The sequence below is a fragment of the Pyxicephalus adspersus genome, chromosome 5, assembly GCF_032062135.1.
Source record: "Pyxicephalus adspersus chromosome 5, UCB_Pads_2.0, whole genome shotgun sequence".
Taxonomy (NCBI): Eukaryota; Metazoa; Chordata; class Amphibia; order Anura; family Pyxicephalidae; genus Pyxicephalus; species Pyxicephalus adspersus.
In genome coordinates this window covers 31,792,927-31,819,294 of record NC_092862.1, presented here as the reverse complement: position 1 = coordinate 31,819,294, position 26,368 = coordinate 31,792,927, and the positions used below count along the sequence as shown (strand labels likewise).

The 26,368-nt window shown below is 36.9% G+C and overlaps 1 protein-coding gene across 1 annotated transcript in view; it reads left to right on the top strand.

Annotated features, from left to right (window-relative positions):
- The window catches only part of KCNB2 (potassium voltage-gated channel subfamily B member 2), a 166,327-nt gene that overhangs the window by 127,403 nt on the left and 12,556 nt on the right, over positions 1-26,368 (top strand). The window lies entirely within an intron of this gene.

Here is a 26,368-nt window from a genome sequence, read left to right as displayed (position 1 = left end):
GCCATGTGATGACAGGAGTATTATTAGTTTATCGCCCACAATTACCTCGTTTTGGTTTGAGGAATATTTGGCCAAACTGAGGCAGGTCCTTTTATTTGGGTTTTTACATTTTTTAATAAAAGTGAGCTGTGTACAATGCCAATAGGCTAACAGGATTGCTGCCACAATTATAGCACCATATTGTTAGTTACAAGCTTGTAATGATGAGATGACTCTTAAAGAAAATACATTAACATTAGTGGATTACACCACGCTAATGCAAACAAAATGAATGGAGAAGCTGTGCAAAGCAGCTTTATAATTAGACTAAACAGGTTGTAATCAATATTTTCAATAAAAATATTTCAATTTATTAATGGCTGACCATTTTGCAAATAACCCTTAAAATAGGAAGAGGTGACTTAGAAGACACAGGGGAGGTGTCATCATATCAGGAGGACCTTGTACTTGTTTGTGCACATTTAGCTGCTTCTTTTCACAGGCCTTCTGTAGTCTTGGTATTTAAAACATCTGGTTGTAAATTGCTTTTTACTATTTTAAGAAAAGTGCAAATTGTGAAGAACCTATATTTGCGCACAAAATGATAATTGCATTTATAAACGGAGGAATTAATGGATATAATGATTATGAGTTGGCCCATTCTACAACCTCCTAGAATTCACAAACTAATCAACGTTTTTACTTCAAAAATATTGACCATAAAACCTACAAAGTTCCATATTCCTAGTCAGCATTTTTGCTAAAAGTTTGTGCAATATTTAGTACTGCAAGGTCTTACCATGTATATCTTCAATGTGCAGCTAAATGTGCTGACCTTATCTGGCTGTGACTTTCTTTTATTTTTAGTATTAATTGGCACAAAGTCCTTCTCTCAATGACATTGATACTTTAGATCTCCATTTAACATAGCTCCTAACCGCTTCTGCAAACACAATTACAAGTCAAGGTATTATCCAATTATAATCTCAGTGTGTAATTTGGAAATTTACTTAGTAGAAGACGAAAGGTCCCAATATACAGGACCAATTACTTCTCTCTTGCCCCTGGTGGCAAATTGTATTTTAAGTGAGGTTATCAGTGAGAACATTAAACAGAACATTGCAATAACTGTTACTGGAAGACCTTATTGTCTTGGTGACAAGGACATTTAAAATATAAATTTCATTTTAGAAAGGTTAGATTTATCTAGCAGTTTAGCACAGTGTTGGTGCCATAGCCATAAGATGCTCCTCACTGGATTCAGTCAATCTCTGGGTTGGACAATGCTAGAAAATACTAGATAACTTTCGCCTGAGACTAATGGTTGCGATTGTTATCGTCAAAATTCTAGGAACTGTATAGCAGTCCTAAATGACTATGGATAACCACCGTCATTTCCTATGGCAAAGGATGAACCGGGTGCCACCTGCTCGTCCTTACCCCTGCCCCTTTCCACAGAGCCGAAAAGCTTTGTTTGTACATTGTTTGTTAAAGCAACAGAAATCTAATGAATGAAGCTTATTATTATTATTATTATTATTATTAATAATATTAAACAGGATTTATATAGCGCCAACATATTACGCAGCGCTGTACATTAAATAGGGATTGCAAATGACAGACTAAAAGTAGGTGGCAATGTCTTGGGCAGAGAAGGATGTTGTGGGGGGAGCAGGTGTGGGTTTTAGGAGTGAGTCGATTTTTAGTATTGAATCACTACTAGCTAAGTAATTTGAATTAGAAAATACAACTTAGTAAACCTTGTCCAAATACAGTTTTTTACTAAGGTAATCTATGACTAGAGGTGCCCACATCCACCTTATTCATAGCCTCTATTTCCAGGTTAATAGTGAGGTTAATAGCTTTTATGTCTAAGGCAAGAACTGCAGACATCTCTCTATTTCAGCCATCATCCACTGCCTATTATCAACTTTGAGGTAGTGATCTTTTACTATGAAAATGGAGGTGGGGATCTGCCACTCCATGTGCTGATTTAGTGACCTTACACTGAGAAGTTTGTTCTTCATAAAAAGTGAGAAATACAGATTGTCCATCATATGACTACTTTCAGCTAGTCTCCTTTATAACCTGATAATCTTAGGTGATAATCCTGTTGCATCTTTTGCTGTTAATGGGCTGTTTATTCTGAGAAATATACCACTTTTTAATGACATTATAGGAGTTTATACACTCATTTAAAAGTGTTTAAAAGCCTAAAAATGTGGAGCATAAAAGTCCAAAGACTTAGACTACATGGACTGTTTCCCCAGTGTTTTCATCACCCACATAAAAAGAAATCTGCAGATGTTGGTTCTTTAGGAACGTACTTAGGAACTAACGCTGCAGGGCGAGTGACCAAGTGGCTGGCAAGGTGCCAGGTTCCAGGGGCTGTGGAGGATCACTTGATCCCGCTCCAGATCTGAACCTACCCTATGGTCTGTTAGCTGTGATAATTAAATGTATATAAAAGGAAGAAAGTCTCCTTTGATTCTAGAAATGTAAATTATGTACTAGTTTCTGGAACTAGTTTTATTATAAAGATCAGCACTGATGCACAACATATTGTATGAAAGACACTATACAAATAAGGATTAGTGTAATAGATGTACAATTATCTTTCATCTGTCAAATTCTAAAATAATGCTGTCTGTATTAAAGATTTAAAATCAGAGAAGAAATAGAATTAGAAATGTCTGATAAAAAAGTCAAGTGTAACATATAAAAATCATAATAATATAAAAGTATATTGATAATAATATCAATATCAAAGATTCCTGTGGCCATTAACACATTTGCATCACATATAAACATAAACTATTTGGCAAAAAAACAATATTTTTTTGTAAGATACTCATAGACCAGGATTTTATAAACATACATAACATTCACTAAGGTGATATAACTGCATATATGCATTTAAAAATGTTAAAACACTTTGGTGATAAAGTTACACATGCAGAACATGCAGATCCTAAAGTGTATCTTAGTACGGATGCTCTTAGCTAGGATATTCCTGCTCAGAAGAGCTTATTTTTTTAAGGAGATCAGGGCATTAACTTGAAACACCACGGAAATGGACTGGAAAGTTAGTAAGAAGCTTGTGACATTTTCCTACTTGCTATAATATACTTTCTATTAAATCTAATGAAAATATGTCTGAGTTATGTCAATTAATGAACTAAAACTTTGCTGTATGGATTCTGAACAGACCGTTGTGATTATTAGAGGTGATTGGGCCATATCTCTCCATTGACGTTGACTTGGCTACCCGTGACAGAAAAGTTAATTCAGTTCTTAAAATAGCTGCTTAAGTCACATGTGTTCAAGTCTCAGCTGTAAATTAAACATCAACAGCTTTCTATTGAGAGTCAGAGAGATTCATCTCAAGGTGTGCAGAATGCATTCATACAAATATGTCATTGTTCTGTCATCATGATTATTATTAATATTAAACAGGATTTATGCAGCGCCAACATATTATGTAGCGCTGAACATTAAATAGGGGTTGGAAATAACAAACAAATACAGTGACACTGAAGGAGAGGACCCTGCCCCAAGAGCTTACAATCTAGTAATCAACTAACCAACACCATCATCAACACCTCGAGCTGTTTACTTAATCTGTATTATTTTGAGATTTTATCTTAATTAGAATATATATAAAGATTATATAACTCTGTGTGTTTAAATATAAACTTATTTGTATTCTTTATTTCAGGTGTATATACGCTTTAGTTTAGTACGGTTTAATGGAGGCCTTACTTAGTGCTGTATAAATCTATTAGGCTAGCTCTACACATGAAAAACAGTTTTATCTATGTTAATTTTGATTAATTTGCCCTGCAAATTTAAAACAAATTTCAATAAATATTCTATTTTTGATTAACTGCTGTACAATCAAGTTTAGAAAACCCTGATTGAACCCATTAGGAAATCAAAATGCTTTCAAACAAATAGCTTGGCAGGGTCTCTGTTTTGGGTCAATTTCTATTTGAATACAATGTTTTTTAAAGGTATTCAGTCTATTTCAATTTGTGAAATGTTGTTAAAGTTTTTTTGTGTATTCAATAATGTTGTATTGTATTAACAATCAAAGTGGAAATAAACCTAGTTTATACTCCCCTGCCTCTGGTCCAGTGAAGGCTTCACCTTCATCTTCTTCATTCCTCTCTTCCACATTCCGATCTTCGGCCATCTTGATTGGCTGGGCGGGGATGACATAATTCTTGTGCAGGATTGCTGGAGTTCATCCAGTCCTGGCACCCACAAGCAAAACCGAGATTTGCCGGGTGTCCTGGCAACCATTCCTGGGCTGTGCAACTAGGGTATCCTGGCAACCAATCCTGGGCTGTGCAACTAGGGTATCCTGGCAACCAATGCTGAGCCGCTTGTGGAGCTCAGTGAAATTTGACAGCTGGGCCGTTAACAGACAGTTAAGAATATTTGTTGCAGAAGGGATATCGCCTGTTCTTTTCTGCAATAAATTACCTGTCTGATTGCAAAGTTTCTACACTTTTCTCCTTCCTCTTCAAAAGCTGAATAAATGTTATATATTACTTTAAAACTGGTACATGCATGGTAAGTATTACCACTGATAGCAGATTAGTGAACTAAACTGAATAAAGACTTTTACACCATTCTTTTCATTGGTAGCATTCCTACCAGACTATTGCTGTTTCAAATGCAATACCACCTTATGGTAAGTTTAAACAGTATTTTAAAACAAAGCTTTTGAAGCATTGGTATTGCTAACCAAGTAGTACCTTTGACCGGTTGATAGAGATATTTCAACATTATTTATATCAGTATAGAGTTAAAAATGATAAATTGCATATAAATAGGACCTTATAAGGAGCTGGGTCATTAAAACTGGGGAACAAAAGTGGAAAATTGCATTACAGTTAAGGTATTAACTATTGTTCCCATCTTCTTTCCTATGGTCTTCAAGTACAGTTTTCTTCAATCAGCCTGTTAGTATTTTAAGCTGTTACAATTCTTGGAAATAATTTTATACAAAATAAGGGGGTACTGGGTCATAAACATGGCAAGAAGCATTTGAGATATGATCGTCTTAATGAAAGAATCTTGGTAAATATGGGCTTTTAAAAAGAGGCACAACATACTTGGGAGCCGAGAGACACACACAGAAAAATGCTAAGAAAGGGGAGCTCCAAAATTGAATGTCCAGAAATAGTTTTGCAATATGCAAATTATACTAACTTATTTGCACCATGTAGTGCAAATAATGATTTCCAAAGCAGACGTTTTTTCAGCATTTAGACATAAAGGTAATATATATCCCATATATTATAGTGTAAAATGTTTTTATTTATTAGTAAAACCAATTTTTTTTATTAATACTCCCTCACTTAATGCTGAAGTCTAGAAATCTAAATCTAAATTTTTAGGATTGCCAGCCTCCTATGTCCCCTTCCTGATATGACGTGCTTCTTACCACTGCAACTCACATTATTTACTCATCTGAATCTGGCTGATTGTGGCTGCAAAATGTTCTTGGTCAAATCAGGAAAATCAGTCTAAAGCTAATCTGCATTGTACCAGGCCAATGACAAAGAAAGGGCGGAAACTACTGGATCATCACGGCAACCAGGGAACTGGCATTTTCAGAGGATGTTGTCAGCATTGCCTTCCATACTTCCATAAAACAGACCTCTTTTAAAGCAAAAAAAATAAATTTATTTATTTATAAATTTAAATTAAATTAAAAAATGGATAACATTGCCTTATAAAGAACATATATACGGAGAATATAGGAAGAATATTTTAGCATACCCAAAAATAGCAAAATTAAATAAAAGGAGATATAGGAAGACATGTGCACTAATATTGTTGGTCCCAATGCACATAATAGCATAGGCTGCCTATTGAGAAGATCTTTTTTATATCATCTAATAGTGCCTAATCATTGATAAGTTTACCTTACAAAACCTGCATTAGGTTTAATTACCTAGGCTGTAAAGCTGTGTTATTTACCATAAGGGTCATTATTTTCATCTGTTGTGGCTGTTATTTTCCACTCCCATTGTCTGTGATTGCTAAAATTAACGTTAACATCGTTATGTCAAATAATAATCTATGAAGTTTAGTAAATCAAGCCTATTGAGTGCTGTTCAGAGGCCAGGAGGCTCACAAACACAAGATGCTCCTGTGGATTATACCGGACATTAGCTGACCATTAATCGGAATCTCCAGCTCCAAAAATTAAAAATCTAGCCAATTGAACCCTAGAAAACAAGTCTCCAGCCTCTCACAATTCTGTGCAACTATTACTCTTGAAAATGACCGGTCCTTTTGTGAGTCAAAACACACACACATAACTTGCTGAATTGCTTCCAAACTGGCAAATTAAGCAGGGAGTTGTGTGGGTTTCAGAATGACTATTGTACTGTCTGTAGCATTACACATTTGTGCTATATATTTATGTAGCACAGTACTTAGCTGTATTTATAAAATCAATGACACAAGCTGGGTAATCTCTGTGCGCAGTGAATAGTAGACCACGAGGTGCATTTTTATGTCAAGTGAAATACTCAGCTTATGCACTGCTTCCTTTAGCTCTGTTGCTGACATGTCTGTGATGGTGGCTCATTATTGTAGTTTCAGACTAAGTAGGCCAGCAGCATATAAAAGCAAAGTTTGCTTGAAGTGCCAAAGTAGAGCTATTCCAGCCTACAGCTTTAGGTTTTAAGAATAAATATAGTGCCGTGCAGAGCTGAAATGTCTTGGAGGCGCTATAATTAGGCAGATAACTACAAGGCATTCCACTAAGCTATACTAATGTTTTTCTTACAGAACGAATTGCATTAAAATTTACAGGACACCCAGCCTTGATGTGCTTCATGTGTGTCTCACTCGAGTAGAGGCATTTGTACTTCTTTTTTCTATGTAGCTTCGTAAGAATAGCTTTGATGTAGGCAATCAAGAAGGAAAATGCCTCAGTGCTTTAAAGAGCAGCGTGCACTATTCTCAAATATTAACTCTCAAAGTTGTCAGAGCTAAATTTAGCTGTGAGATTTGTAATTTATGAAGCTGAAAATGCCTAATAAAAATGAAATTTATAGTGTTCCTCTTTGCAGCTGTGCTTTTGTCTTGATTTCTATTTGTCTCATAAATTGAATGCAAAGTTGTCTTTTGAGTAGCTTTAACATTTTGTATTTACCATAATTTTTTGACTTAATAACTATAGTAAAGAGGACAAATAGAGAAGGTGAATCTCCCCAGAATAAAAAACAGTCCTAGCGTACTGTATAAAAAAAAAAAACACACACACACATTTTGCTATACATATAAAACAGTAAGGTGCAGACTTGTACTTATTTCAACTCATTTCAATTTCCTTTCATATTAAGGATTAGTGGTCTTTTAAAACAGTATCTATATTAATAAACTTTTGTTTAAAAAAACTTGACTATATAATTACTGGCCTAAGATGCCAAAGTCTGGCTTCCCCCACTACCATGGTCTGTTAAATGCAAGCCAACATTGGTGGTTTTCTCAACACCCTGGGATAATCTTACATGCAGTGGACCTAACCTAAAGAACAATGACCATGTCTGTCTTTAATCTAGTGTTCTCAGGATGTGTGATTTTTCTTATTGTCTGCACGTACAACTTGTACAACTACAAATGGTGTTCTTGAGGAAATATTACAAAATGTTCACATTGCTCAGCCCTAGCCATGCTACAGCTGTGAATCTGTGTACAGAAGTTAAATATGACGGGATCCGTCGGGACTGATCCATGAACGACGTCGGATGAGCGCTATACACATGTGAAATTCTCGTCCCATTCTAGCCATGAGGCGATTATAGGACGAGAACCATCTGACCTGTGTAAGTAGCCTAAGTGATCCATTTTGCCAGATCACTAATGACCAACAGCAAATGACTGCTTCTGTTTCCTAGAAAGGAAGTTGCAGCAGGGTACCTCTCCCCTTTTCATAGAATGATGAACTGTCTGTACATCGTTCATTCATTCCTATTGTACTGGAAGTGATCATTAAAAATTGTTTCCAGCAACAGTGAACTAGTGTTTGTAACAAGCTTTGGAAATCAGTTCCTGATTAAGTTTTGTTAAACATACATGTACTCTTTGGAACAGTGTTTCCCGACCAGGGTTCCATGGAAGGCCAGAGTTCCTCCAGAGATAGCTAGGAGTTCTTTCAGCAATAGGAAAAACGTGCTTCTCAGGTCAGTTCAACTGAGACCATTGATCTTTGGTGGTGTATTCTTCCCACTGACCACCACACTAATATACTGTGAGCTGTGGATATAGTGATTATAGAAGGGGTTCCCTAAGACCTGAACGTTAGTTCAGGTCCCCTTTGTTAAACAGGTAAAGGAACACTGGTTTAGATTCATAGATATAATGGACCCATACATATATTTATTGGCCGCATCAGCATTGCAGACATTTTCTTCTGTAGTTAAATAGAAACTTGATTTCAGTTGCAACGTTATAAAGTTTAGTGACAGACATGCCATAGATTTGCTGCCATAGATATGTGTTGCCAGCTTCTTAGTTTGTGTTGTATATATTTTTTCACTGGCAATGCCAACAGTATTCTTTTTGCACAGCAGCAAGATTTGCTGAGTGTTTCCGCTATGCACTCCCCAGTACCTTAGCTTTACATCTTGAAGACAAGGAGTGGAGCCTACTGCATTTGGTTCAGGCTTTGAATTACTGTATTTTGTGCAATGGGAATTGATTAAACATAGAAAAGTACAGGCTGCCAAAAGCACTTTTCTCCACGAGATTCTTTTAAAACACATGAATTAGACATTTCTGATTTCTCATCATATGCAGCATTTTAAGCCCAAATGAAGGGGCACAACCTGCCCCTCGAAACACATTGCTATTTTTTTATTAAAACATTTTTCTTTCTCTGGTTCTATAGAGAAATGTAAGCCAAGCTGTTCAATGAATCATTTACCATGCACTCATGTACACATTGTACATATTGTACATACGTTACATAGCTTAGCATCATATAACAGGAAGCTTTAGTTCCATTCTAAATCTGGTTGCATTTCATTTTGATTGATTAAATGAATATGCTCAAAAGACTTTATTATAATAACTTCTGCGTGGTATTATCAGTCCACTCTTTGATGTATGTGTTGTCTAGAGATGCCATTCAAGCCCTTGTTATAACACCTTTGTTTCTTTTTTCATATTCTATGTTTATTCATAAAAAGGAATCTTTTAGCAACTGTCACAAATCTTTTTATATGCCAAGGCTGTACAGTTCCCATTACTATGTTTTATGGCTGATAAGAGCTTTTTTCAGAAAGCTGATAATCATAATTACTATCTTCACCACAACTTCCATTTTAAAAAATGGTGTTCAGACATTTTGTCTCGGAGTGAATCCTACTAACAGATATTTCCAAGAACATTAAAAAGCTGCGCTGCTGTCCTAAAAATACTGTCTAGCCATTGTTGGTTACCAATAGATCACCAGCTGTCTGTGGAACTCCAAGTTCTAGTATGCCCTGTCACATACCTTGTTGTTGTGTTTTAGCTTGCTGAGAGCATGCTGAGACTTTAGTTCTGTAACAGCTGTAGATAAAGTGTTTATCAATGTTTTGCTAATGTATATAACGTACTGTTAAATCTAATCAGACGTTTAAATGGTGCAAACTTTTCTGAAATATATACACACAATACCAGGCAACTGCTGACCTGACATTTTCTCTCACATGTGCACTGGAGCAGGGGTCCCCAATCCTAGTCATCTGACAGGTAGTCTGCGGCTCTGGCTGATGCACCCCCCACCCTCTTTGGACACCACCCACTCTCCCATTGCAGGTCTGACCCGCCACTAAGTGCGCGGATTATGGCATCATCAAGTTTCTTCCCCTTTGAGTGACACGCGGCTCCCTGCAGGGTCCAGAGTCCATGCATTTAGTGGCCTGCAAGCTCCAAAAGGTTGGGGACCGCTACACTAGAGCTTGGTCACCTTTCTGCCATCACTAGCCCATGAACAAAGCAAAGAAGCAGCAGCAGAATCATTAGACATCACTTTTATCCTATTTATCAGATTTATAGTTGCTAAGGTAAATATTTCAATAAGATTCAGTATTCTACCCAGAAATAATTTTAAGTTAGGTGGGAAGAAGCTGTAGGCAGGTGGTAGCCCCAGTATTGTGACCAAACTCTCAGTAACCACCCAAAAACAGCTGGGTGGTCACTGAAAAGTGCCGGGTGGCGTACCTAGCTGGGGATAACAAAGAGATTTTATAAACCTTTGCAGCCTGAATGTGAAGATACCAAGTTCTCCCTGTAATCTCCTTTCCTTCTTTCCACCTGTTTGTGTGTCTGAAAATTCCATATTGATAGTAGTAGGGTCAACACATAATTCCATTCAACAAAGTGTGCTGATGTGAGGAAGTCAACAGCTAAACCTCATCTTGACAGCACAGGTCAGGGCTGTAGAGGTAAATACATTTTTACACAATAATTGCCCAATAATTGTGAAGGGTCAGTGCTTTTTAAGGTACATTATTGGAGTGCAAATACTCTAAGTGCACTCAGGGCATCTCTTTTGTCAGTTTTCTGGTTCTGATGGTAAATGCTGCATTTTTTGAGGCCTAGCATCATATGGCTGATATCATAGAGTCAGAGAGTGTGGTTGTAGGGCTATGGAACATCTAACCTGCTTTGTCAAATCCCAGCATTACAGCCATTAGGGATATAAAGATGCCACCAGATTTATGGACACAGTCGGTTGTGGTTAAAGGTATCTAATGTATTATTTGTTATAAAGTTTTTCTTTAGTGAAAACTCAATGGAGGCAGCCCCCACTGCTGAAATATATTTTCTAATTGTACATTGAACTGAAATTATATTCAAATAATGTAACTCAATTTACTAACACAATGCACATCTCTGCTTTCCAAAAAATGCACTTTATTTAAAATTAAAATGTATGCATAGGCACTCCTTTTTCAGGGTAATCTGGAGTTCTCAAACACACCCCCTATAATCTTTACACTATTCATGAATGCTGAATCGTCATAATGAGATGGTACATGACTATAATTTATTGAAAACAAAACATGCCTTCCGCTGATACTGGTAATCCCACTTTATATGCTATGCAAATACTGACTTTCTGATTGGTCTTATAGGTCACTAATAAAATTAAGGGGGTTGTAGCAGCCGTATCGGAAGTTTTTTTTATTTCTTTTTATAATGACAGAATGATTTAGTGCTCCTATGTGCTTAGCTTGTTTTTCTATTCTCAGTGCACCTACCTGTTTATGAGGAAACCTGAGAGCAAATTGTAGACTGCAACTGCTGACCTTTTCATATGCTAGTTACTTGTCTGTCATGCTTTTCCTTTGCATTAGCACTTTAACCCATATATTAGGAATAAGTATGAACATCAGGAATTGAGACTTCACTATAGGCTTATTACAGGTCAGGGATTCTAAAAGAATTAATACTGTAGACAGCCAGGCAATTAAATTTTGAAAAGAAGACAGTTTACATATTTTCCTATTACAGGATTCCTAAATAAAGGGTAGCTGTTTTGGAAACAGCTTTTTTAAACTGTATAACCTCATGTAAAATATATATATACACGAAGAAAACTAATGTTACAGGATTGCACTCTATTTTGCATCTGTTAATGATGATACTGCACTTAATCTGGGTGGCCTGAGTACTCAAAGGTCCTGGAATTCTATTCTTAGACATTATCTTTTAATAACACTTAGATATTAAATCACCGGTGAAGTGCAGCAGGGCGCCCTGCTTGCGAAGACCTGACACTAGATTAAGTTTATAAAAACAGATGATAACAATGGAAAGTCTAAAAATAGATACAGACAATGTAATCCCTGCGTTTTACTGCCAAGTAACTATCAAGATAATTTATTACTAAACTACTGTATAACCTGCTCCAGATTTCTTACAGGCTTGTCATCTATTACAGTGTCGCTTGCATTGCTATGAGCAAAATGATTAAAATCCCCAGAGATTTATGAACAGCACAGGAAATCCCTGCAATGGTCATTAATAGTGCATTAAACTATTTCTAGTGACAGATAGTACTGTGCAGATAGATGAGCTTCTTCTGTGCTGTCCTTACTTAATATACATTAAAATAGAATGTTTATGAAATATTAGGTTATATGCTTTACATTCTCTAAGACCTTATATGCACCAGAGGTGGAATGTACATTTGGTTCAGTGTAGTGGGGGCTTGGATGATTTTGAGTAGCAGGGAGGTACCACCAATGTGTTTGACATCATGTGTTTGCTGAAAGGTCAGCCCTCTCTTGCTGGATTTAGGGATATTATGGTTTATGGAAGTAAGTGGCAAACTATAAGGGTTATGGTTTCACTTGTCAAAATGGTAAGGAATTAACCCTTGTATATCCATATGTACATTTTGACAGGTGGTAAACTGATAAATTTATACAGCATGTACCTCATTTTAGTCATCATAAATTATTAAAGTGGAACTAAACTCTCAGAAAAGAATACTTCCTACAGCACTCAGAGTACAACAGATTGCACTGTTTTTGTTACAAAATTATTTGTTTTTTTAAGCGAATATAATGTAGTCTCTTTGTAGGAACTTCCTGTGAAAGTGGGCTTTCTTTGGTAGCACAGACACAGTTTTCCAGTGGTGAGCAAACACTGGACATTAGCACTGTTGCACAAAAATCGAATATTGAGCTTTCAGATGATAAAAGCATGGAAGGCCACCCTAGGAAAAGAATTGGCTGCAAGTGGGACATAAAAATCATTTTTAAACATTATAGTAACATGTGCAACAACATAAGCACGTTAAGAATCTTCACACATCAATTGTGAATAATCACTTCACTTATCAAAGCAAGTGAAAGACAAAAAACCCTGTTTACTCATTTCTTCTACACATGCTTGGGTATTCAAAGTATACTTGAATTTGCTTTTCAAAACATTGCATAATTAAATTAAGTATTCATGCAATCTATTGATATTCTCAACTTCTTTTGTAAATCAGAATCATTGGGCCTGATTTATCAAAGCTCTCCATGGCTGGAGAGGATACACTTACATTAGTGAACCTGGGCGATCCAGCAAACCTGAAATTGATCTGGTCCAGGATTGAAAACATTTGCTAACAAATAGCAAATTACTTTTAAGAAATCCATTCGAGGTTTGCTGGATCACCCAGTTTCACTGATGAACGTTTTTTATCTCCAGCCTTGTAAAGCTTTATTAAATCAGGCCCAATGTGTTTTGGTTGAGATGCACTTTAACCACAAGGTCCTTGAGTTCAGTTGTTGCTGTTTTTTGAGTAAAAGACAGTATGAATGAAAAACTATGGTTCATTTGGCCACACATGATAACACCTAACTGTTACATTTCAGGAGCCTTTGCAGAGGGCACTGGTATCCCATTGTGGATACATCCTTTAGGCAAATGCTAACAGAGACATATTGGGTCTGATTTATTAAAGCACTCCAAGGCTGGAGAGGACACACTTTCATCAGTGAACCTGGGTGGTCCAGCAAACCCGGAATGAATCTGGTTCTAGATTGACAACATTTGCTAACAAATAGCAAATTACTTTTAAGAAATCCATTCCAGATTTGCTAAATCGCCCAGCTTCACTGATGACAGTCTATCCTCTCCAGCCTTGGAGAGCTTTAATAAATCAAGCCCATTGATTTTAATTACTTGGCCATAAAAGTAAGTTTGACTTGCATAAAAATCTTACCTTTAAGATGCCACGAAGCAAACAAGCCTTTATTATTCAAAGCACCTTCACAACAAATGTAACACATTTTGATAACAAGTGCCAGCAAATGTGCATAGACAACAGGATCTTTACAAATACACTTCTTGGAAATCATTGTATACTAGTAAGTAGGCAGATATTTAAAAAAATAAAAACCTCCCACACTCAAACCCTTTGACTCATTCTTCAATCCACAAATGGGGCTCCATTTTTATACAATTGATAAGGATTGGACTATTTGCTAATTATCTTGCTAATGTTCCCCTTCAGCTTTTGTCCTGGTGACACCCAGAACATTGGGAGCTGAATATACTTGTGCCCCCCCCCCCCCCCCGTGAATTACATTATCTATACATTGTTCTGGAAAGTAATATTTGAAAAATTTGAAAGGTTCTAATCATTTTCTACTATAAAACAAAAAAAAAACATTGGGTTGGTGGTTCACCCTAAAATAAATTTAGAGTTTACCACAAGCCCTAAAGTACAACTACCTTTTTGTTTAACAAACTAAGGTTGCAACGTACATCAATGGTTGGTAATAATATATGTGCATTTAACTCATGGTATCATTCGTATATTCAATCCTTTACACTCTTAAAGAGCCTGCCCCCCTTCCAGTCACAGGTCAACAACAATTATGGAGATAAGTACATCTAAAATTATTGATTGTCAGTGGCCGGTCCTTACGGTTTTGACCAATACCAATGGGAAATGCCTGGCATTAGGGAAAAAAGCTGAAATTTATGATCCAGAGAGATTAAATTTCTGAGCTTCTTCTCACATATTTTTACTGGGTATAGCTTACAGGTAAGTGATTTAAAAAAAAAACTAGCCTGGAGATGGACTGTGTGGACTGAAATTTCTGTTTTTTTGTACAACACTCTCCCTTTTTATCTTTCAATGCATATTATTTATGAGTTATTGTGAGAATGCATTAATATAAGAAAAACTTACATTCCTTTAACTTTTTCCTGTCAGCACATGTGCATTGTGTGTTTCAGTTCTTTAAAAGTGAATAAAAACATAAGCAAGAACCAACTCCAAATATAATGTATAGGTGATTCTGCAGAATGATCATTTTATTGGTTGTCCGTTACATTTAAACTTCAATTGTTATATATTTGTTAAACATTTTTACTTTAATCATAAACAGTCACATGTTAATGCCCCCTTTTGCCACTTAATTGAGAAAATTCAAAGTTTTGGTAAACCACAGGTAAAGGTGCTGATCTATCAAATCATGTGGGTTTTGGTTGACTTTTCATTCTATATGGATAGGATTGAACACAATACCTGATATAAAGAATTTGTCCTCCTGTTCCAGCTAAAGCAGCTTCTCCTTGAAATTTTTTTTTATTATCAGTCTTATTGATTAAATAAACGTTTGAGGTTACACTCCTGTTCACTGTAACGCAGGATTAAAAATAGCACAACAGATTCACATCTCTACAAACAGATCATCATATGTATTACTGCAAAATGTAGATGACTGGCTCATAATATTCTAAAAGTAGACCAGTCACCATGGCAACGCCTTTTCTCTGTGAAGTGTAATTAATAAGAAACCAGAAAAATACATTACACATACATATCCTGTTGTTTAAAAAAATAATATTAAAGTTGTATTTATCTGTGAAAGCTCATTTTCGTTGCAGATAGGCCCACACAAATTGATGTCAACCCGCATATGTTTCTAAATCAATAATATATTTTTATCAGGTCTTACGTAGTTTACGGTGTTGCTTAAAAATGCTGAAAGATTTCCTGCATGCTGTGATCTGCCGGGTGTACCAAAGACCCCTGTAGATCAGGGGTGCCCACACCAAGCTACTTTTAAAATGACCAAGTCAAAATGATCTACCAATAATAAAAACTTGGACTTAATATTCCCTGTGCCTGGTAGAGTTTATTTTGAAAGGCAGGGCTCCGAGATCTACTCGCCTTGCCTTTGTGATCTACCGGTAGATTGCCATTCACCTGTTGGGCACCCCAGCTGTAGATAATCTTTTGCCATCTTGACTGGTCAGGCCAGCAGGCGCAAGGAATTACATGTATTTCTGGTATTCGCAGAGGAACCTGGAATTGGATTCTGGTAACCAAAGCTGAAGCTGCGCATCTCAGCTTTTAGAAAGAAACCTGGAGTGATCTGGCAGGTAGAGATTACTGAAGAAGGAACATTGCCAGCCCCTTTCTCCAATAATGACCTGCCTGACCGTGGATTCTTAAAAGTGGAATTTAGGTTCTGCTTTAACAGTTGTAGTGTAGCTTAGGTGTCTGTAGGGGTTAATAGTAAGGCCTCATTGTAAGCAGAAGTGGACTTTGTTGGAGTGAATTGACCAACACACTCCCTGTAGAATGAAAAGGCAAAACAACATATTTTCTATGTTAAGTTCACACCAATGTACTGAGTTGGTGTGTGTTGAAAAAAATTAGGACATTACTTATGTTGTTCGGTAACAAATCCCAATACGCTGCACTGCATAGTAACAATGTAAAAGTATAAAAAAAAGCATCCTAATACATGTTATGAACCATTTAACAACAACGCACAGTATAATTTAAAATTCACACCATGCATAGGATTTATGAGCACACTGTGGTGTGAATAAGCCCTTATACACACTGTTTTTTCACACCACAATTATTATTAAATAACAGTTTGATTGGCATAATAGGTCTACAAATTCCTCGGATATGTGACATGAGTATCCCAGGAGGCTGCAGGTTTGGTGTGACAATCAAACTCACTTAGGTGGTTTCATGAAAATAAATGTAGTTGCCCTGCAACTGGCTTGAAATTGGACATTGTTCCACACAAGCAAATGACCTGGTACACAATCGTGTACATGCACAGATCCTGTAATGGAGCCTAGAGGAGACATATAAGGAGATGGCGACACAGGACAAGCCATGTGGCAGCAGAAGAAAATGACTATTTGCTGGAGGTGTATCTATGTATATTGGAGCTTTTAAAGCAGTGGTCGCCATCCTTTTCAGACCGACATGCGCAGGGAGCCGGGAGTCACTCAAAGAAACTTCCTCTTTAGTGACGTCATAATGCCAGAACCCGTCCACTCTCTCATTACAGGTCTGAGGGTTCAGAGACACAACCCACCCACTTTCCTGAGCCTGCAATACGTAAGGGGGATGTGGTCCTCGGCTCTGGCCGGTGCGTCCCCCCAGCGGAGTCTGGACTGCACCCGCAAGAGCTGTGGACCACCACAATTTTCCCCCAGACCAGCGGTTGGTGGCCGCTGTTTTAATGCACAAAGATAGTGATAATAAAAACATAACACTGACACAGAAGTTGGAAGAAAGCTTTAACACTAAGCACGAGTAGGAGTAGGTGTGAAAAAATATGAATGTATGGACCATGAATAAAGTGCTAATGTACCATAAAGTTGTTAAATATCAATAATATGATAAACATATTCGTAATACACATACAATACAACACAAATTCGCATAACAGATTATTAAAAAAAGACTATACCATTTAGGTGCTGATTTCTCTTTTTTATCTGCTCTAGTTATCCCTATTCCTTTTTTAAAGTTCCACCTTTCTGTCCTGACATCTTGTAAAAGGTATGGGAGGATATACCAAGGTGGCATACCCAAAGGGCTAATGTTAGCACTGCAATAATAATAAAAGGTGATAAAAATACATTCTTTATGTGTGCTCTTGTTTTCAAACCACATCAGACCACTGCAATGAAAGAATATTCTTTTTTACAGACATTTTTCCTTTTGCTGCATTCAGTTAGTAACATTAACTTTCAAACAGACATAAATAACCAGAGGCTTGTATGTACGATGGGTGCACAGATTGCATACGTCTTACAGCAACCAGGGTACATACATAAAACCAGACAACTGGCAAAATGCATCTGGTGTTCCATTGAAAAGTATGTTAAAAACAAAAAAACAGTTCTGTTTTCTCTGTGAGCATCTGGATATGAGGTAAAATATATTTCTTAGCTTTTCAATGGCTGGAAAATACAGAATTTATATTGTGCCATTAAAACTGTAGACACTAAGCCAGAATTCTTATTAGATATAACCTTTATTACTGGAACAGCTTTCAGTTATTGCTGCATTTTAAACATAACAGGATTTTATCTTTCTGTATTCTGGAATTAGGTCACAGACTGAATAACACCTGCTTCTTCCCACTGCTGTATAAATCAGATACCTGTTACATATTTATGTATAGATCTGGAAGTAAATCTGTGTCTTTTTCTGTACAGATAGAAAGGTATTGCTCAGTAGTAGTGCAGCAACCTTCTACACGATTACATGGACAACATTGCTAAAATATGCACCTTTCCATATACTATACAATAGTTGACTGTTTATTGATTTAAAGTACCCCCCTGCTGCTCAATTAACTCATACTCAAAGGAAACATTTGGTAATAAAGATATTGGTGTTGGAATTTTTGACCTCCTTCTGAAAATGTGATTTCCCTGCTTGTCATGGCGTCATAGTCAAACTGTTGCACAACACCACATGCACCACAGCATGTAAAAATGCAAAGTGCATTGATTCATTGCGGTGCTTAACGGTGCCTCAACTCACCTTGCCAACTCATGGATGAATGGACTGCATTAGTTGCATGGGGCAACTGAATCAGAAATTCATGGAATAAATGAAGTCAGATATAACAAAGGATTGTAGAATAGAATTGCACCTGATGCCTTCTGTTATCTTCCTTCATTTCAAACTTTCCTATAAACTACAGTGAGTATAGATTCCCTTTAAAATATTTATCTTTTATTACTTTGCAGCCTGAAATGAAGACACACACAAAATAATTTTTTAATCAATGTGAAAGTTCTGATCAATGTGATCATTTGATTAGTTCAGTGTTATTTCTGGAGCATTCCAGTGATTGGTAGTGTAACTGAAAGCAAGCAATCAACTATGAGTGGCAAGGTATTGTCAAAAGATCTCAAATATAAAGTATTAACAACTGGCTGTCCACGATGGAGGTGTGAAATAAATCCTTAAATAAAACCTTGGCTAGAATACAAATGATTCCTGAGAATTAGGGGAGGGGTAACAGATGAAAGAAAAGAAACATAGAACCTGATTTATTAAAGCTCTTCAAGGTTGGAGAGGATACACTTTCATCAGTGAACCTGGGTGATCTAGCAAACCTGGAAAAGATCTGGTCCAGGATTGAAAACGTTTGCTAACAAACAGCAAATTACTTTAAGGAAATCCATTCCCGGTTTGCTGGATCACCCAGGTTCACTGAATAAAGCCTTGGAAAAGCCTATGGTAAGAATTAGGAGGCAGAGAGTCTAATACGATGGTTACTGTCCCTCCTAGAGTCTTAGAATCGGGAGATGTTGTGTGGGGTGGACACAACCACAGGACATTTTTCATGAGTTTCCACAGCTTCCAGATTTTCTTGTTTTTATCTAGGGTATTGTGAGTGTGGGTTGTAAAGATTTTTAGGTATTCATAATACCAATAATGTGTTTTTGACTAAAGAAAAAATGTTACAAATATGTAAATTTGGTATTTTAAATGTAACGGACAACCAATAAAATGATAATTCTGTAGAGTCGCCTATACAATAGATTTGGAGTTGGTACTTGCTTATATTTTTATTCACTTTTAAAGAACTGAAATACACAATGCACATGTGCTGACAGGAAGAAGTTAAAGGAATGTAAGTTTTACCTTTATTAATGCATTCTTACATTATCTCATATATATTATGTATTGAAAGATAAAAAGGGAGAGTGCTGTACAAAAAAACACTTACCTCTCTGGATCAGAAATCCGGCTGTTTTTTTATTTTTAAAAAATCACTTATCACTGTAAGCCATACCCAGTGAAAATATGTGTGAAGAGGCTCAGAAATTTAATAAACTGTTCTTTTCTTTAAACAGAACCATAAATTGCTTTTCTGTGTCAGCACCTATTGCTGTGTTCTATCAGAGCGATCACTATGATTTGTTATCATAGTGAATGTGGGGTCAGTAACTAATTACCAAGGATTCTGATCACTTCTATGAGGTGTTAACTGAGAAATGACAGCTTAGTCTCAGGTGTCACTTGTGCTTCTAGAATATCAAAGGTGTTAAAATGAATGTTATTTGTGCTGAAAACTCCCAAATCCAAAACCTAAAGCCCATTTTTGGAAGACAAGAACTATACACCAATGTGAATACTTGTATTCATGGTATACATGGTAACAATGATGAACAAATGGCGACAATGGTCAACTTTGACCAGTTAAAGATGTATCCAAGAATATTTAGCCAGGAATAGTCTATATATTCATACACAAATTATTAGACTCTTTTCAGGAACTATTAGTCCCAATGTTACTACAAAAGTATGAACAATTGTTCCTCAACATTTAATAACAATTAAAATAAAACAAAAGAAAATCCAAGGCTTGAGGGTCGTTCTGCAGTTTTTATGATTTTTTTTGGAGTTCATTCAATTTAAAAGCAGGGAATTCTTGTGTTATATACCATTCATACAGAATGCGGTAAGAACCTTCCTTTTTGTATCAGAAATAATAATCTCTTACTCTTGGTAATAAAACGAGTGCTGCTCCCTCTGAATAGAATCTGGTTAAAATTCACACAAAACATTTCAAAGAGCAGCTTCAAGCATCTTGTTTGCATAGAGAATATTTAAAAGGATGTTGAAATAGGAAAAAAAAAGCTTCACAGCAATACAAAATGACTAAGCCCAAGTGGCAACAGGCTTTGAATTTACCGTTATAAAGAATACACTTATCACAGAGGAAACATATTAATCAGAATTCACTTAGAGCTTGTATGAATATAAATCAGTTTGTCTGGAAATCGGCAACATTTAAACCTATGTACTTTTTTCTCTCTTGAACCACTTTACATTGTAATGATTCACTACAGGGTAGAACTGCAGCACAATAGCTTATAGCATGCAGAGTGAAACAATACCATTTCTATTGTGCTATTGAAATTGCAAATAGAACTGGCATTATTACACCATGTGATGTACCCATAGCTGGTTGGCATTCATTTGAAATGAAGTCAATCTTCAAAATATTGTATAATCCTGCTGTTACAAACAAGGAGCTTTAGTCTTAAAAGAACTTAAGACAGATCAAAAATTCCAGCCATGCATCGAATGCCATGCATAGCAGAAAAACTACTATGAAAAACCACTATGCAGGCTTCGGGCTATTTAACATTGTAAAAAGCATACCCACAACACTATACATTGTGGAGACAACTAGCTATTCCACACAATATGATTTGATATAACTTAAACCCAGGGAACTAACGTCTTCAAAAGCAGACCGCTGATAAGGTCCTGATAATGTTATATACCAGTACACCATTTGGAAATAATTCACAAACAGTTTTGTTTTTTGTTTTGTTGGTAACTTGCATTTGGACTGTTGCATCTCATCTGAATAAACTCTGTTGATTTTCTTAAAAGCAGTTGTTTGCAATGATCTTAATTATCCCTAGGAATAGAAACATATTTATTCAGACTATTATTTTGCTCCTTTGGCATTAAATATGTTTTCTAAGCAGAAACAACAACACTATTTATTCTTGTTTAAATCTAATTTAGTAATTTAACATATCAACAGTTATACACAGATTTAGATGTGCACATAACTAGCAGACTCATGCCTGGTACGCCGACATCCCCTGGGGCTTCCAGGACTGAATGATCTAGATGTAGTTAGGTCCTCCCAGCCTGACCAATGGAAATGCCCAAATATCCCAGGCCTGCAAGAGGACCTGATGAAGATGGTGGCACCCAAGATGGGGTGAAGACAGGTGAGTGTAAATAAAAAACTGCGATTAGGCGGGAAGGTTTATTTTATTGCTGAAGGGACATTGCTTGTTTCTTTTGCAATAAAGGGCCTGACTGGTTGCAATTTTTTTTTAATTTAAGCTTCGGTTCCACTTTAAAGTTGGCCTTACCTCTTCAACCCTCCTGAGAAGTGGTCCCCAACATTTTCTAGCTCGCGGACCACTAAATGCACAGACTCCGGACCAAAGGGAAAGAAACTTCCCCCATAGTGATGTCAGGATGCCAGAACATGCCCACCCTCCCATCGCAGGCTCAGAGACATAACCCACCCACCGCCCTAAGCTTGTGGTCTGTAGGGGGGATATGATTCACAACTCTGGCCGGTGTGACCCCCCCCAGCGGGGTGCACCGCTTGTACAGTCTCGTCTCGTACTGAAATTGCTTACTTTGGTTTTACTGCACACAGCTTTTCACAGAGCTGCATGAAGTCAGGCTGTAGGACATCCAGCATCAGCAAGCCTATTGCTGTCCTTGGACTGCAATTTTCATTCATTGGGTTTCAGTTCTTTGAATAGCTGAGACTCGGCACCACATCTGTTGCTATGAACAGGACATTGCAGCCCTCCCTGCCAACCATAATCAGCTTGTATTGCAATGTCACAGGATAGATGTAAAAAATTATTTAAAATGTATCTTTCAGCATTTAATGAGCAAAGAACAAAGGCTTAGCCGGGGACGGCTAAACAAAACAAATAAACTTCAGCTTTAACCTGCACAGCTTTTACAAAGTAAAATTAAATGAGACAGTAAGAGAAAAAGCAACGGGGATGCAAAAAGTGCAAAATCCTAGAGAAGCTACATTTTATCTGTATTGATTTTATTACAGTCAATTGAATCAATAGATCAGTCATCATTTCTGCTCTTTACACCGATTTATTGAAAAAGCAACTACATTTATTATTGTATTCTAATCATCCGATCCCATCCTGTGCAGGTGTCAGATGGATTATTTGTATTATTTAAGTAGTAGTAAGCAAACAGATAATTTCACTGTAAAATTGGTGAGGAGGTAAAAATGGATATGTAAATTTGATTTGCACAAGCAAACACAACAAAGCATATATCGAGCAGCCAGGTGAGACTGTTCGTTTTAGTGTGCAGCACAAGGGAATACTTTCATCACACTACAGCACGCAGAACAAAGCCCTGGGGTTTTCTGTTTGCTGAGTACAAGGCTGCATCTTTTAAACATGTTCAGCATACTGTGCATAAGGCTTGTTTTATTTATTGTTTTATTAGAAATAGGTGGGCAAAACCTATAATACAAAGTCAAATGTATGTATGGCAGTGTTTCTCAGCCAGGGTTCCTCCAGAGCAGGGGTGGGCAAACTTTTTAATTCAGGGGCCACAATAGGTTCTAAAATTTGGCAGAGGTACCGGGCCAGGATCAGATGGATGGAGCGCCGAGACGGGTGTCACTGAACAGGATGTCATAATGACATAACCCCGCCCACTCTGTGGGCAGGTTGTTCTGTCTACTTCACCAAGCCCAAGATTTGTACAGGGGACATGGTCCCCCAGCGGGGTCCTTCTCCTGATCCCGCTCAGGGGGGTACCGGCAAGAGTTGCAGACTGTGGATCTACTTTAGCGGAGCTGCTGAAGTAGAGAGTTCAACGGGCTGGATAAAAAAGAATAACGGGCCGTATATGGCATGGGGGTCGTAGTTTGCCCATGCCTGCTCCAGAGGTTGCCATGGGGACCTTAAGCAATAGGCAATGTGTTAAAGTGCCACCAATAATCTTTTTGGCTATTCGTAAGGGTGATATTCATCACATGTACCAGCAATGTAAGAGGCATTCTAATATAATGTGAGTTGTATAAATAGGAATTATAGCAGTTATTTAGAGCAGTTAAAATACAATAATGTACATTCCTGAGACACAACTGACTTAAAACAGCCATTTTGATTTTGTAAGTAAAATAGACCAGTACCATCTATTGATTAGGACAGAAACCACTAACATCTACCAATAAGACAGGAACTATTGCTATGCACTGGTCATGACAAGAACCACTGCAATGTGCTGACCAGGACAGGAACCAATGGCATCCGCTGGTCAGGACAGGAACTATTGCTATGCACTGGTCCAGATAGGAACCAATGCCATGTGCTGGCCGGGGCAGGGAACACTGCCATCTGCTGGTCAGGATCAGAACTGTTGCCATGCCCTGGTCAAGATAGAAACCATTGCCACCTACTGGTCAAGACATGGACTATTTGAAGGAGGCAGATTCTCAAAGCAAACATATTGATTAGTGTCTGTTATAATTATTACCTTAAGAATTGAAGTTTGCAAATGTAAATAGTCTTTGCACAGCTTCTCTGACCTCTTCTGCTTTTCAGTTTCCGGTTTACATGTTGTGTTTGGACAATTGCTCACCACCTATATACTTATAGTTGAGTTATGAGTTACTCTTATTACTAAGTCCTGTCTACATAATAATGCAGGGATGCAGGAAAATGTAGACAAGTATCTATTGATCTTTCTATTTTGGGTGTCACATGTAATTGACCAATCCACTGCCTAAATTCAGAGACCAGAAGAAACAAGATAAAGTGTGGTGTGCAAGCAAATTTGGCCTGAAACAAACATAGAATAAAAGGTATCCTGTCCACCACTTTGCATCTATACACTGTCTGTATTCACCGTCTGTAATCATCCTTATTACTTTTTGAGTTTGGTTGGGCTAAGTAGAAAATTATTAGCCTACGCATGCTTTAGTTGGTAATAGTAGGGAAAAAATTATGTAGATCCTAATTTGCAAATCCTACCTGTAAAATAATTTGGTAAAACACTATGTATCAGAAAAAATTCTTTATTTCAAATAAAATATTGGTTCTACCTTTTTATCATATCTGTTGATCCCCTGCCGCCACTTCCTTGGACACCAGAATCGAGGACAAGACATAAAGCAAAATCTCCCCAGAAAGTTTATGACAGGAAAAAGGCCTCACACTATATACAACCAAGAAAAAATAACTATTTTATGTATACTTGTTTTAGTTAGAACTCTGCAACTGATTCAGGACAGCTACCAAAGCATGAAGGATGAAGGAAAAATTGAAAGAAACTCCTTGGTCAGCAATTTTATTAATATATATAAAATGTGCACACTTCTTTACCTTTTGTCCTACCAAACCAAGAACTAGTTCCTGATAGAAGTTCATCTAAAAGGGGGAGGGAATACATGCAAAACCCAGCTATGAAACCTAATGAAATATTAAGAGGAACTGTTTAAAAAATTTACGTTCGCCACATCTGTAAAAGTGTTGATTATAGGAAAGTACAAGCATTTATGAGTAGCCACAAATCATGAGGTGAACAACACAAAATACTGAATGTGCATGATAAAATATAAAATTATAATAGTATAGTAGAAAGTCAAATAAACTTCTAAAAATATTTCCTTTAAGAGTTCTCCTTTAACCCTCAGCTATTTCACTTTTTTTGTTTCTTCCTAACATTGTGTACCTAATTCCAGAAACCAGCTGCATTTAATTATATTATTACAATGCTTAGTCATATTTCTGTATGTGCCGCTGTTATTAAACTTTACAAATCCGGTAGACGCTATTGATCTGCCATTTATATTTTAGCATTCTGCTACTGCGGTGTTTTAAGCTCCCCCAGCAGGCACAAGACTGCAATAATACATGTAAATAATGCAATTAATCTCTGTACATGTAAGCTGTGTTTCTGCAGGCTCCCCACTTTCTCTGGATCAGTACTGCTTTATGCTAGTCGAGTTTCATTTTTTTTTATTGCTATAGTAATAGAAAAAGTCCTCTGGTGCTAAATTAAATGGAAAGCTGTAGCATAGTTTTACTATGGCTATACTAAATGTGATATTTTTTAAAAGTGACGTTACTGTTTATTTTTAATAATTAAAATAAAGCCATAGTGACTTTGTATTTTATAATGCTTTCTTTACGTATCATACTTTTCCTTCTATTTAATAAAATGTGAATTTTAACTTATTGGTAGATATGGTTTGTATTTTTAAAGCCTATTGCTGTGCAAAGTGTCTAAAACAGGGAATTACATTTTGTGTCATGTGGTTATTTTTCTTTGAAGTTATTTTGTCAAAATAAAGGCCATACCCCACTTATACTCCCCTTTCCAGCAGCCCATGTCTACTACGTTCCTTCCATTGCAGTGCTGCAACTTCAGGAAACAACTTGAGCTTTCTACATTTACAGCTTGCTAGTGCCAGCTAGTCACGTATAAATAGAGGGTGGTACCAAGGCATACAGCAAGTAGAGCAGAAAGTTTTAAAGAAGAAACCTTGAAACAACTTTCAGGGGACCCCTATGATTACTATATCCACAACGCCTGCTATGATTACTATATCCAACACAATTACTATCCTTACAAATAGCCAAAACAATTATTGCTGTCACCTAGGCTGACCTGAGAGGCACAGGTTGCTCATAGCTCAGGGAACCCCTAGCATTCTCTGGAGGAAAAGTCTCCCTAGAGTTCCACAAAACCTTGGTTGAAAAACATTAGTGTAGGAAGGGGTGCCCACACTTTTTTTGGCTTGCGAGTTACTTTTAAAATGACCAAGTCAAAATGATCTACCAAAAATAAAAAAGTTGGACTTTATAACTCCTGGGCGTGGTAGAGTTTTTTTTGAAAGGCAGGGCTCCGCGATCTACTCTCGTTGCCCGATCCACCTGTTAGGCACCTCTGGTGTAGGACATGGGCCACTGGAGAGGTGGGTACAAATGCTCTTCCACTGAAAGCAACTTTAATCTGGATTTATTATAAACCTGCTATATA